The following is a 10,688-nucleotide window of genomic DNA, read 5'->3' as shown; positions in this document are numbered from 1 at the left end:
GCATAATACGCGGTATCAAATTGTTCTCAGGACACGAAATGCATTTTAACCGGTATCATTCGTATTGCGAGAATAGAATGCTTTTTTTTGTGAATACACAACCGAGTCTATTTGTATGCAAAATTTTTTCGAAATTAAAAATTTTACTTTCCACGAACCTGATTGGATATACACGGGAACAACTCTCGATGACAAGTTTGTAAATTAAAAATATATTTTTCCACGAATTTTTCTACCGTTCGTCGATCTCTCATTTTCAGTAGAATAATATGCAATGTTAATGTGACATTCTTAAAGCAAGACGTAAAGTGAGACAAGAATTTAGCAACGTTACATAAATAAATCCTCCGGAATTTTAATTTCGTTGGATCCGGGATAAGGATAGATCACAGTTACGATTTCATGAAATAAATTTCGATATCGTGACACCCACGGATTGCCGAAGTATCTCAAATTTCTCTAATTTGCATAACACTCTATAACTTACAAACGTGTCTCCTTTAGAACACACGACGAGGAACTTTCTTGAACTTCGTAACTTTTATGTATCGATATTATTCCAACACGAATTTAGCGCACCTCGAATCTATCTGATATAAAGTATACGCTGGAGAACTCAAATAATTAGGTGCTCGTAATATTTGTGTGCCAAAGAAAAAAAAAAGAATTAACGACAAAAATTTTTCTCTCACGAAAGATGATTGTCTCGTTAGTTTCCGAGCTAGATACTAATTTTAGTATTTAACTCCAACGATAAAATAAACACGTAAATACTATTTTATGAAACTCTCGGGGCGTGTTTATCGCACGAACATTTGTAAAAATTCACTCGTGGTTGAACGAAGGGAAATAAATCGCGCGGCCAGTTGTAAAATGCACACCGTTTCGATCACTTGCGGTTTTAATTGTCAATTAAACGAAGTCAGCGTGCAATGTCGATCGATGGTTTGCGTCGATCACGATTCTGGAAAGGTTTACGACTTTCCCCGTTTGACCTTATCTTTGCAAGTGTACAGCTGGTAATTCGTGTCTTTCAAATCGCGATGTAATTGTCAGACTGTAAAAAGTCAAGGTCAACATCCTTCAAACCTGTGTATGATTGGCATTTACAATCCGCAAACGTTATTTCTATAAATGATTTGTTACGCAATTCCGATTGTTTCTACTTGAGATAAAAGGTATATAAAAGACAACGCTGTGGAAAGAATACGGCCTTATGGTTAAGATCAAAGTGTAGGGAACATCGAATTGGAAATGTGTCGATAACAGTAACTTTTGCTGTTTCTCCTGCTGCTCGATTTTCACGTATCAGTTCCATGTCTTCCCTTCTTTCATTGACAAATTCAAAACCTCAATTTCCATTATTTCTGAACTATCTCGAAGTTTTCATTTCAGAAAAATTTCATAAAAATACTTTACGTTCCAAACAATTCACACTCTCGAATCGAACACTCCCATCGAGCACTTAATCAAGCTCACGTGAATTCGATTCACACTAACTGTTGTACACAATTTTAAGAAAGTGAATAAAATTTAATTAATACAAATTTAATTAATACAAATTTTTGTCGATTGTACACTCATATTTAAATGACTTTACCATTTTTTCCTCGTACCGTTTTATTGCAACTTCTCAGAATTTTGATATTAAAGAAAAGAAAAAAAATTACCAAAGAGCAATTTTCTTTCTTTTTTTTCCTTTTTTTTAATATCAAAATTCTGAGAAGTCGCGATAAAACCGTACGGGGAACAAAATGGTAAAGTCATTTAAATACGCGTATATAATAAAAAGGAATTTGTATTAATTAAACGTAACCGAGACATCGAGGTGTTCGGCGGTGTAATACGAATTTAAACCGGACAGGAAGCGACGATGAAGCGGTACGGGTTCCTCGAAATACCCAGAAACGGTCGAGTTCCATAAAACGATTTGCATTTTGCGGTTGCAGATGGACTCGCAAAAATTTGAATGCGGTGTGAAGCGAGTCGGTCGAGCTTCAACCGGTTCCGTGGTACGAATCATAAGATTTCGTTCGAATTCGTGGGTCACCGGCCCGGTGAACACGGTATTCTTGTTTTATCTGCGCCAACAGAGAGCAAAGGCAACGAGCACTTAGTCACGGATTTTCCTGGACCAAACTGGTTTTGGTTGCACGCTCCTTTTTACGTTCTCTTTGCTCGATTTGAAACCGACGTCAAGGGTTTATCGACGGATACGGAACCGGGGTAAGGGGTCTCCTTTCTTTCCCCATGGAAAAGGATTACTCGATGGTTCGAAGGTACCATTTCACGTACGTTTCGACTTTTTCCCCGAGGATCGACCGATTTGAAAGCATTAACGGTGAATAATGCGTTGAAATTTCCGTTCGATGGGAAAAGCTACGGTCTCGTACAAGATCGCACTGCTAAACCCACTCTATCGAGGATCGATCTCGAAGCATTAACGCCGGAGAACGTTTAAAAATTTCTGTTCGAGGTTCCATGGTGAATTCGAGAGGACAGCTTCCCGATTTCAAGAAATTGTTATCTTTTTCTCGCGTGTAAATTTCACGTGTTGAGGCTACCGAGGTATTCGAACGAAATTTCGAATGCCGGTTCTTTCGATCAAAACTTTTCCTAGAAACTATCGAGTTGTTCGGAAAGTGATTTCGTTTTCCAAAATGGAGAATATATAATTTAATCAAATGTTCGTCGCTCGGTAAAATTTCTATTCTTTTTCTAAAAAGCTCATCTCGTCCTCGAGAAAATCGATATTTCGATAAATTCCTCCGCGGGAAGGTAACGACTGTTAGTTTCTAAAAATTCTAATTTTATTCAATTCCCATCGTTAAGACCAGAGAAATTCACACGAACGTACGAGTAGGAAATTTAGGTAGCGCGGTACGAGAACGCTTGTAATTTAATATACGTACGAAACGTTAATATTAAACATTCCGTATCGTTGAGGAAAATTCCCAAATATGAGCTTTCTCTGTCCAGAAGGTGGTGTGTTCTCCCTTAAATTAACGAAATATTTATCGTGAATTTCGGGGACTGAATATCAAACGACCGAATTTCACGATGCAGTTATTTGCAGTATTCAATTGCGGTAAAATTCTACGTAAAAGGTCAACTTGCTCGATGACGAATACAAAATCTGTGATACACGAGAAACGTTGGAACTTTTCTCTTTCCGCGCTCTTACCCAATTGTCGTTTCGTAAATAATTTCTTTCGTTGATCGTTCTCTGTAATAGTTCTCGAATGTTGTCACGACGTTTCGATCGTGGTGTCAAAGAAGCAAATAACGTTTAGAATCTAAATAACAGCTTTCTCCGGACCAGGAAACGGTCCGTGAACATGAATGTCAAGGTTGGCTTATGCTCTTGATCTTCGGATAAAATATGACGTAACGTCTCTGTAAACAAAGAAGAACAGGATCATAAATTTTCCATCCCTGAGTACCATCGACAGAGATACGTAATAAAGACGATAATTAAGGCAATCCGGATGCATAACGAAGCTACAGTACAATAGCGATGGAAGATATATCCGCAACAAGTTAATCGTTGAAACATTCTTGCCATGTGAATGATCGCTGATATCGCTTTTGTCGAAGCCGGCTATCGGCTGTTACCCGCTGTTTACCAAAGAATGCGATCTTCGGACCATAGAATTAGTTTATTCGCAAATATTACTTCACTAGATAGGTATACTAAGCTGTTCGCAGCAAGACGATTGCGTGCGAAAGTTACCTTACGATCTTTGTCCCTAAGGGGTCGATGAAGAGATAAATTTTTCATAATACAGAATTGAAGTGTAATAGAACAAATACGATGAGAAACTCGTTTTGTAATTACCACTCTTTTGACTTACAATTACAGAAAAATAAATACTCGAGACGGACGAAAATTTGCAAGTTTTGTAAACGAAACGAAAATTTTGAAACGAAATATAGGGGTTGAGATTATATGTAAAGTATTTAGGAATTTTTAAAGTAAGAAAGAGGAGTGATAGAAATAGGGCGAGCTTTGCGAAGTTGAGACGATAAGAGGATTTTTATCGATCGTGTAAGTATCGCGATCGATTTTGGTAACGAGTAATAGAATTTCGTAAGACTTTCAGGTGTTTGGAAAATTTGTTAGAATTCTTGGTGGGGATTTCAATAACGCGCGAAAAGAAAGCGACGTGATGTTAACGAATATAAATTCGTGACTCGTATCGAGTGGTCGGATCTCCGATGAAGTCATCTGCCTGCTCAAAAGAACGCAACTTATACCCGGAAGTCTCGCGCGTACGAATTCAGGACGTGAAAGTCATAAAATTATAAATGCCTCCGATGTGGAAATTTGCCAATTCGGTGGAAAAATCGCGACGACCGGTGTCACCGGAATTTCGTAATAGACGCATCTCCCCCACTGAGTCATCGAACCGGTTTCTAAACTTGTTTAATATTTTTTTTTTTCATCGTACGTAGCTTATCTGAAATCAACGTAGCAACTGGAAAGAAAAGAAAAAAAAAAAAAAAAACAAGAATACGATACTATTATTCGGGTACAAGAAGAAATACACTAATGCCGGTTAGTTATCGTTGGGTCGAGACCGAGCCGCGACAATAAACGAGGGAGGTAGGTGTTCCAAGAATCGAGGGGATAACTCGGGGACGGCTAACGAGGCAGAAACTACATCCTCGTGAATCAAACAAGGAACACCGGCGAAGTACCTAATTCCGATTTTAACGATGATTCGCACATCGTGTGGAGTCTGTGAAATCAACCGATTGCAAGAGTTGACCTCGTAGGCCAGGTCCTATCCGTGGACCTGCACGATGATCGAAAAAATTCTAACCTATACAGAAAGGTATACATCGTTTGTATTTATAAAAATTGCTTTTGTATCAGGCAGAGTGTACCAAACCATTTCATAATTTTTATCCTACTATCTAATTCTGATTTTAATTTATACCTATACAATAATCGGAAAATTCTAACCTATAAATTAAAAAAAGAATATCGTTTGTATTTCTAAAAATTGCTTTTGGGACAGGCAAAGTGTACCGAACCATCTCACGATTTTTAACCCAGTGTCTAATTCTGGTTTTAACAACGATTTGTATATCGGTAGAGTTTAGAAGATCAACATTCCGATTACAAGAGTTAACCTCACTTATCTACGAAACCAATAACCAGAAAATTCTAACCAGAGGAGAACATACATCGTTTGTGTAATATTTACAAAAATTACATTCTAATCGGACAGACTCTCCGTCACACCATGTAACGATTCGAACAAAGACTACTCCGACTCTTCGCTCAACCGAAGATCAATCAGTGATCATCGAAACGATCCCTGGAAATCGATTTGTATTTACAAAAATTACATTCTAGTCGGACAGACTCTCCGTCACACCATGTAACGATTCGAACGAAGACTACTCCGACTGTTCGTTCAACCGAAGATTAATCAGTGATCGTCGAAACGATGCCTGTAAATCGAAGTAGTCGAGACCACACGATACAAGAGAATGTTGACGTCGGTCTCCGACAAACGTTCACGGTTCTGACAACGTGAAAATTGAATCGCAGCTTGGACAGCGGCACCTTTTGCGACTCACTCCGTAGAACGAACCCCGAGGACCCCAATTTTAATCGTTCCTGACATTCGAGCCGGGTCGACCTCTTCGCCGATATTCGTGCCACGGTGTGTGGAAATCGGTATTCGCGCATCCGAGCAATCAAACAATGGACAATTAATATCCATGGTGGATCACGAGCGAAGCTGGTCGCGAATCGTGGCACCTCTTCGTCCCCGTCCCGCGATTATTTGTGCCGTGGATGTCTTTGCTTCGTTGCGGCACGAATGTCACGAGACGACGAGAAGTCGACGACGACGACGACGAAGAAGAAGACGAAGAAGATCCGGCTGGCCTTATCGCGCGATCTATCAGCCAAACGTATCATAAGATTCGATAGCGAACACGGCCGATTATAAAAGGTTGATGACATCGCGATTCCCCCCAGGCGTACCTTGATCTTTACCCGTAAATCTTCGATTTAACAACGCGCGGTACGGTGCGTACGCGACGCTTGGAATTACAAGCGAGGCGTCGCGTACAGGGCGTGATAGCGTCGGGGTGCGGCGCACGGTGGTGGTTCGAAGGTGGAGAAAAGAATTCAATTTTTTCAATGTTGAGAAACTTCGATGTTGAATTTTAATGGTAAATTTTTTTTAACGCGGTTTCGTAGTAGGATAGTCGACGTACGAAAATCAGGGAAAATTTTGGAAAAATTTTTCACAGTTTGTGAGAAATATAACGTCGAAATTGGAGTATAGGAAATCAGGGAAAATTTTGGAAAAATGTCTCACAGTTTGTGAGAAATATAACGTCGAAATTGGAGTACAGAAAACTCTCGTTTGATTGATTCAAAGTCTTATTTAGTCTCGGGTCCGTCATTTTGTTTTTATCGAATAAATTTGTTAAAAATCAATTTTTCGAACACCGTGGGAAAATTTATAGTTTTCAATGCCGTTTCTAGAGATTACAACTAGAGATTTCCGGGTCCGTTATTTCCGTTTTGATATAAGTAACAAGTTTTCGAGTGTCTGTTACCATGGTGTACAGTGTGCTTCAGAAACTTGTATTTTTTCAGGAGATTACATTTTAGTGTAGTTTTCAACTTAAATTTACCTGCGAGAATAATGTACGTTAAATAGGTCGGATTCGTTAATAATTTACTCTCGATTTTCCATGACTTATAATTTACTGTCATTTGTACGTAGATGCTCTCAAGATCGGTAGAAATGTAACAAACTTCGATCGAGCTCGTTTACGTACGCGGAGGCGTGGCTTTACATGGTTCGACCCGACACAAACCTGAACGCACCTTAACGTTCACCGTTTCGAATAAACCTGTAAATTTCGCGCATTTGCGGTAGGGTACGCGACGTGTTTGGTAGATTTTACGACCGAAACGGGTCTGAAAAGGGAACGCCTGAACATAAATTGAGTTACACACGAGTCACACTGACAGAACAAATTAAAATGCTACACATCGCTCTTCGACACATGTAGCGGGTAATGACTTGACGGTGGTGAAGTTCAATGTTTTGCACCGATAGTACTCGTACTACCAGTTGTTCCCGCCACGAGTGGAGCATTAGAAAGTAACTATTATTCATTGATGTTCCCATAAGGTAATCGTTTCAGCTGATACCTTTCGATTTCAATTTGTCAGAGGTGGTATCGCGCTATTTAACATTTTCACTGCTGAATTAACCGGTGACAGTAACACCCTGCACGGAATTAATTTCACAATTTATTCTCTAACAATTGTACTTACAAACGCGTGTAAAAATTAAACGCAGAAACCACTTGACTTTCAGAATTATCCACAGAGTAAGTTTTCAGTTGCCAACGAGTACCATTTATTTTGTTCTTTGCTTCTTTATTCTCAATAATCAACGTCGCGCGTCGTTTAATCCAATGCGAAAATATCATTAGAAACTCCGTGCCAAATTTAATTTCACAAATTAAATTCCACGTTCTCGATCGCACTTCTTCGTCTTGTTATTTTGTAAAACGAGGTCTACGCGGAAAATATACTCCGTTTCTTTAATCGCGCTTCGCGTTTGGATCATCTTCATCGAGTTAGGGGTACTCGGTACACCTTGACCACGGTCACGCAACACGACCGGTAGTGTATCGTAAAAAGACCGCGGGAGCTCGCTGTTTCAAATTGTCCGAGTTCCTTCTACACGATTAAGAGAGACGACTGATCGAGATAACGAGTCAGAACTAATTAAGATTTCAGAGAAGCACGGAGACCGCAAGGCCGACTCTAACAATTTTACGGTGTCGTACCGCGCGAGTGAACAACAACAGTTCAGTGACTTTCATCCTGTACGGAGATGTTCTTGAAACTAAGGACAGAAAAATGTTCTCGGAACAACCTTAGGCATAACCAAACGTTGAATGCGCGTCATGCCCCGTGATTTGTCGTCAGACATAATCGTGCGAGTTTATTACTATCGTGGATCGTACGGAAAAATGCGAGATCATTTCAGAATGGAATACCAGGTCGTTGTTAAGACCGTCCCTTTGTTACGCTGTGCACGTGTTACTATAGAGAGGGAGAGAGAGGGTTTGAAATTAATTTAATTTCAAGCAACTCGCGAGCCCGATATTAAACCTTTTGTACGTAACAAACCCTCTAGGTTCGAACAAAAATTTTACAAGCCACGACAGTTTCTTGTAAATAGCTTCGATAGATCGTCCGGTCGAGCGACAAATAAAAGATACAGATTGGAATCTCCGCGAATTAATCAATATAAGCAGAAGCGCGCGAATTGAATCGCGTTTCAAAGGAATAACGAAATAATTCGCATTCTTGCGCCGACGAGAACGTATTATCGCGAACGAGCAATGCAAAAGACGATTCGAAAGAATGTGGATACAGAAAGGTGACCTTTTTTCCATTCGGATAACAATTTCAACGGTATTGAAGACGGACAAGTGACCTTTGTAATTCGTATAAATAATTATACGAATTAAATTACACGAATCGTTCGAGAGGTTTGTATTGATTTTGTCGACAACGACAAATACACAATTATTATACGGGTATCTTGTGTTATCGTGCGTGAAATTATTAGCAAAATTGAACAGAATGTGGATCACGATCGAAAGGACGAAAATATACGACTTAGATGAAAACCTTTATCAATTTTGATACGTACAAAGGAAGGTAACCATAACGAGACTCGGAATAGGACACTCCAGAATCTCCATGAGTATTTCATCGATAAAAAGTAATCCGTTGCTTGTTAGTCGAATAAAATTGTACCCAACGTAACATACGCACGTGCTCTGTTTTTTTTCTTCTTCTTTTTCAATCTATGTTCAATCTCCGATAGAAAACTGCGAATGCGATTGCAACAACGCCGAAAGACACGTGTCTCGGGTCTCCAGGGATCGAGCCGGAGAAGATTCCAAGAATACGTTCGACGATGAGGCCGAGCATGTGAAGACTATTCGAAGACAAAATACATTCCTTAATACGACACATTGTGTCCTCGTTTCTGTTTCTCTGAAAGAAATTACTTCCATGTGAGCGTGCAACACGAAACACTCGGTGCACTCTCAACGAACCATGTATCGGAATTTCGTTTCGTCTTTTCGTGCAACTAAAATTGAATCGATCGGTCGAAGAACAGTACAAATGTAAAATTAGTAATAGTCGAACAATCACGAAATTATACGTAAATAATATACACGGAGAACGATGCTAGAGAATATAACCAATTCACGAATAGGGAAAAATGCACTGGTTTAAAAGGTAAAAGAATAAAGACAGTAAACGTAGAGAAGAACTTGTTCGTATCATTATCCTAACAAATTAATCTTTCTGATATAAATTGGAACTAGAACGATCGTTTAGTTTTCCAATTATTTTATCTCGAACATTTGCCACATGGCTTATTCGTGTCACCTCTACCCTTACTGGTCATCGACTCGTCGATATCGTTAACGTAGAGAAGAACTTATTCGTATCATTATCCTAACAAAATAATGATATAAATTGGAACTAGAACGATCGTTTAGTTTTCCAATTATTTCATCCCGAACATTCGCCAGGAGAGTGCCCCGTTCGTGTCACCTCTAGCCTTACTGCTCGCCGATATCGTAACACGAAGTCGCGCGATCGTTGCAATTCGTTGCCCGAACGATACGCGCTTCCCGATTTTCCGCGTCTCGGAACGTCATCCAGTGTTCCTTGTTATCTCTCGCGAAGGAAAACATCGCACGACTCGATCCTCGACTTCGGGAGGACTCGTACCGTCCGAGTACGCTTGTGAATCGTCGATGTCGCGATCGAGGAACGGACGCGTCGCGTCTGTCAACTTCGACATCGTGACATTGACGCGTTCCCAGCATTCCGAACGTACCGATACGATCGGTTGCGAGAGTCGTAAGAAATTGGCCGGCGAGACCGACGAAAGAGTACCGGGACGAGAAAGGGACCAATCGCGCCTAGACGAGCCCGAAACGTGGAATGGAAACTCTTTGGTCGCAGGTGAAAGATAAAAGGAGTGCTCGTTTCGGTTCACGAAACGAAGAAACGAACGATCCACGGGAGAAGCACGTATCGAGGTCGTTAAAGGTTCTAGGGGAAAAGGTTAATTATCCCGAGTCACCGCGAAGAATTCCGGAAGATGTTTGGCAACTGTGCCTGCCGTGGAAGCGAAAGTCTTACTCTCATTGGCCTGCTGGAATCGGGGTTACCGGTCGGACCGGCGAACAACTGTTCGATGCCTCCAGCCAGCCTTTTGGCGTGATATTGAATAATACTCGCGTTAAGCGTATACGAGTTAATTGTCGGTAATGACCGTGTTACGACAGCTTCCGCCTTCTACGGCGGACTCGCCTATCTCAACCGCTTCTACTTTCCCCCACCTTTTTTTTTTCCACGCCCGACGTTTCGTCGATTGTTTTCTGGCTGGTTGTTAAACCGGCACCCTTGACCCAAAAGTTCGTCCGGGTTTACGAACACCGAGTTCGATGATTCAGGATATCAAAAAAAAAAAAAAAAAATGATGGACAGGGTCCGTCTTAGGTTCGTGTCACAGAAAAGGACGAGTACACGGGGTGTCCTGATCGTCACCGGTCGATTTCAATTTCCCGCTATTTTCTTAACGTCGAACCGATTGATC

Source organism: Ptiloglossa arizonensis, chromosome 3, assembly GCF_051014685.1.
Source record: "Ptiloglossa arizonensis isolate GNS036 chromosome 3, iyPtiAriz1_principal, whole genome shotgun sequence".
Taxonomy (NCBI): Eukaryota; Metazoa; Arthropoda; class Insecta; order Hymenoptera; family Colletidae; genus Ptiloglossa; species Ptiloglossa arizonensis.
Note: the sequence above shows the minus strand (reverse complement) of the source record.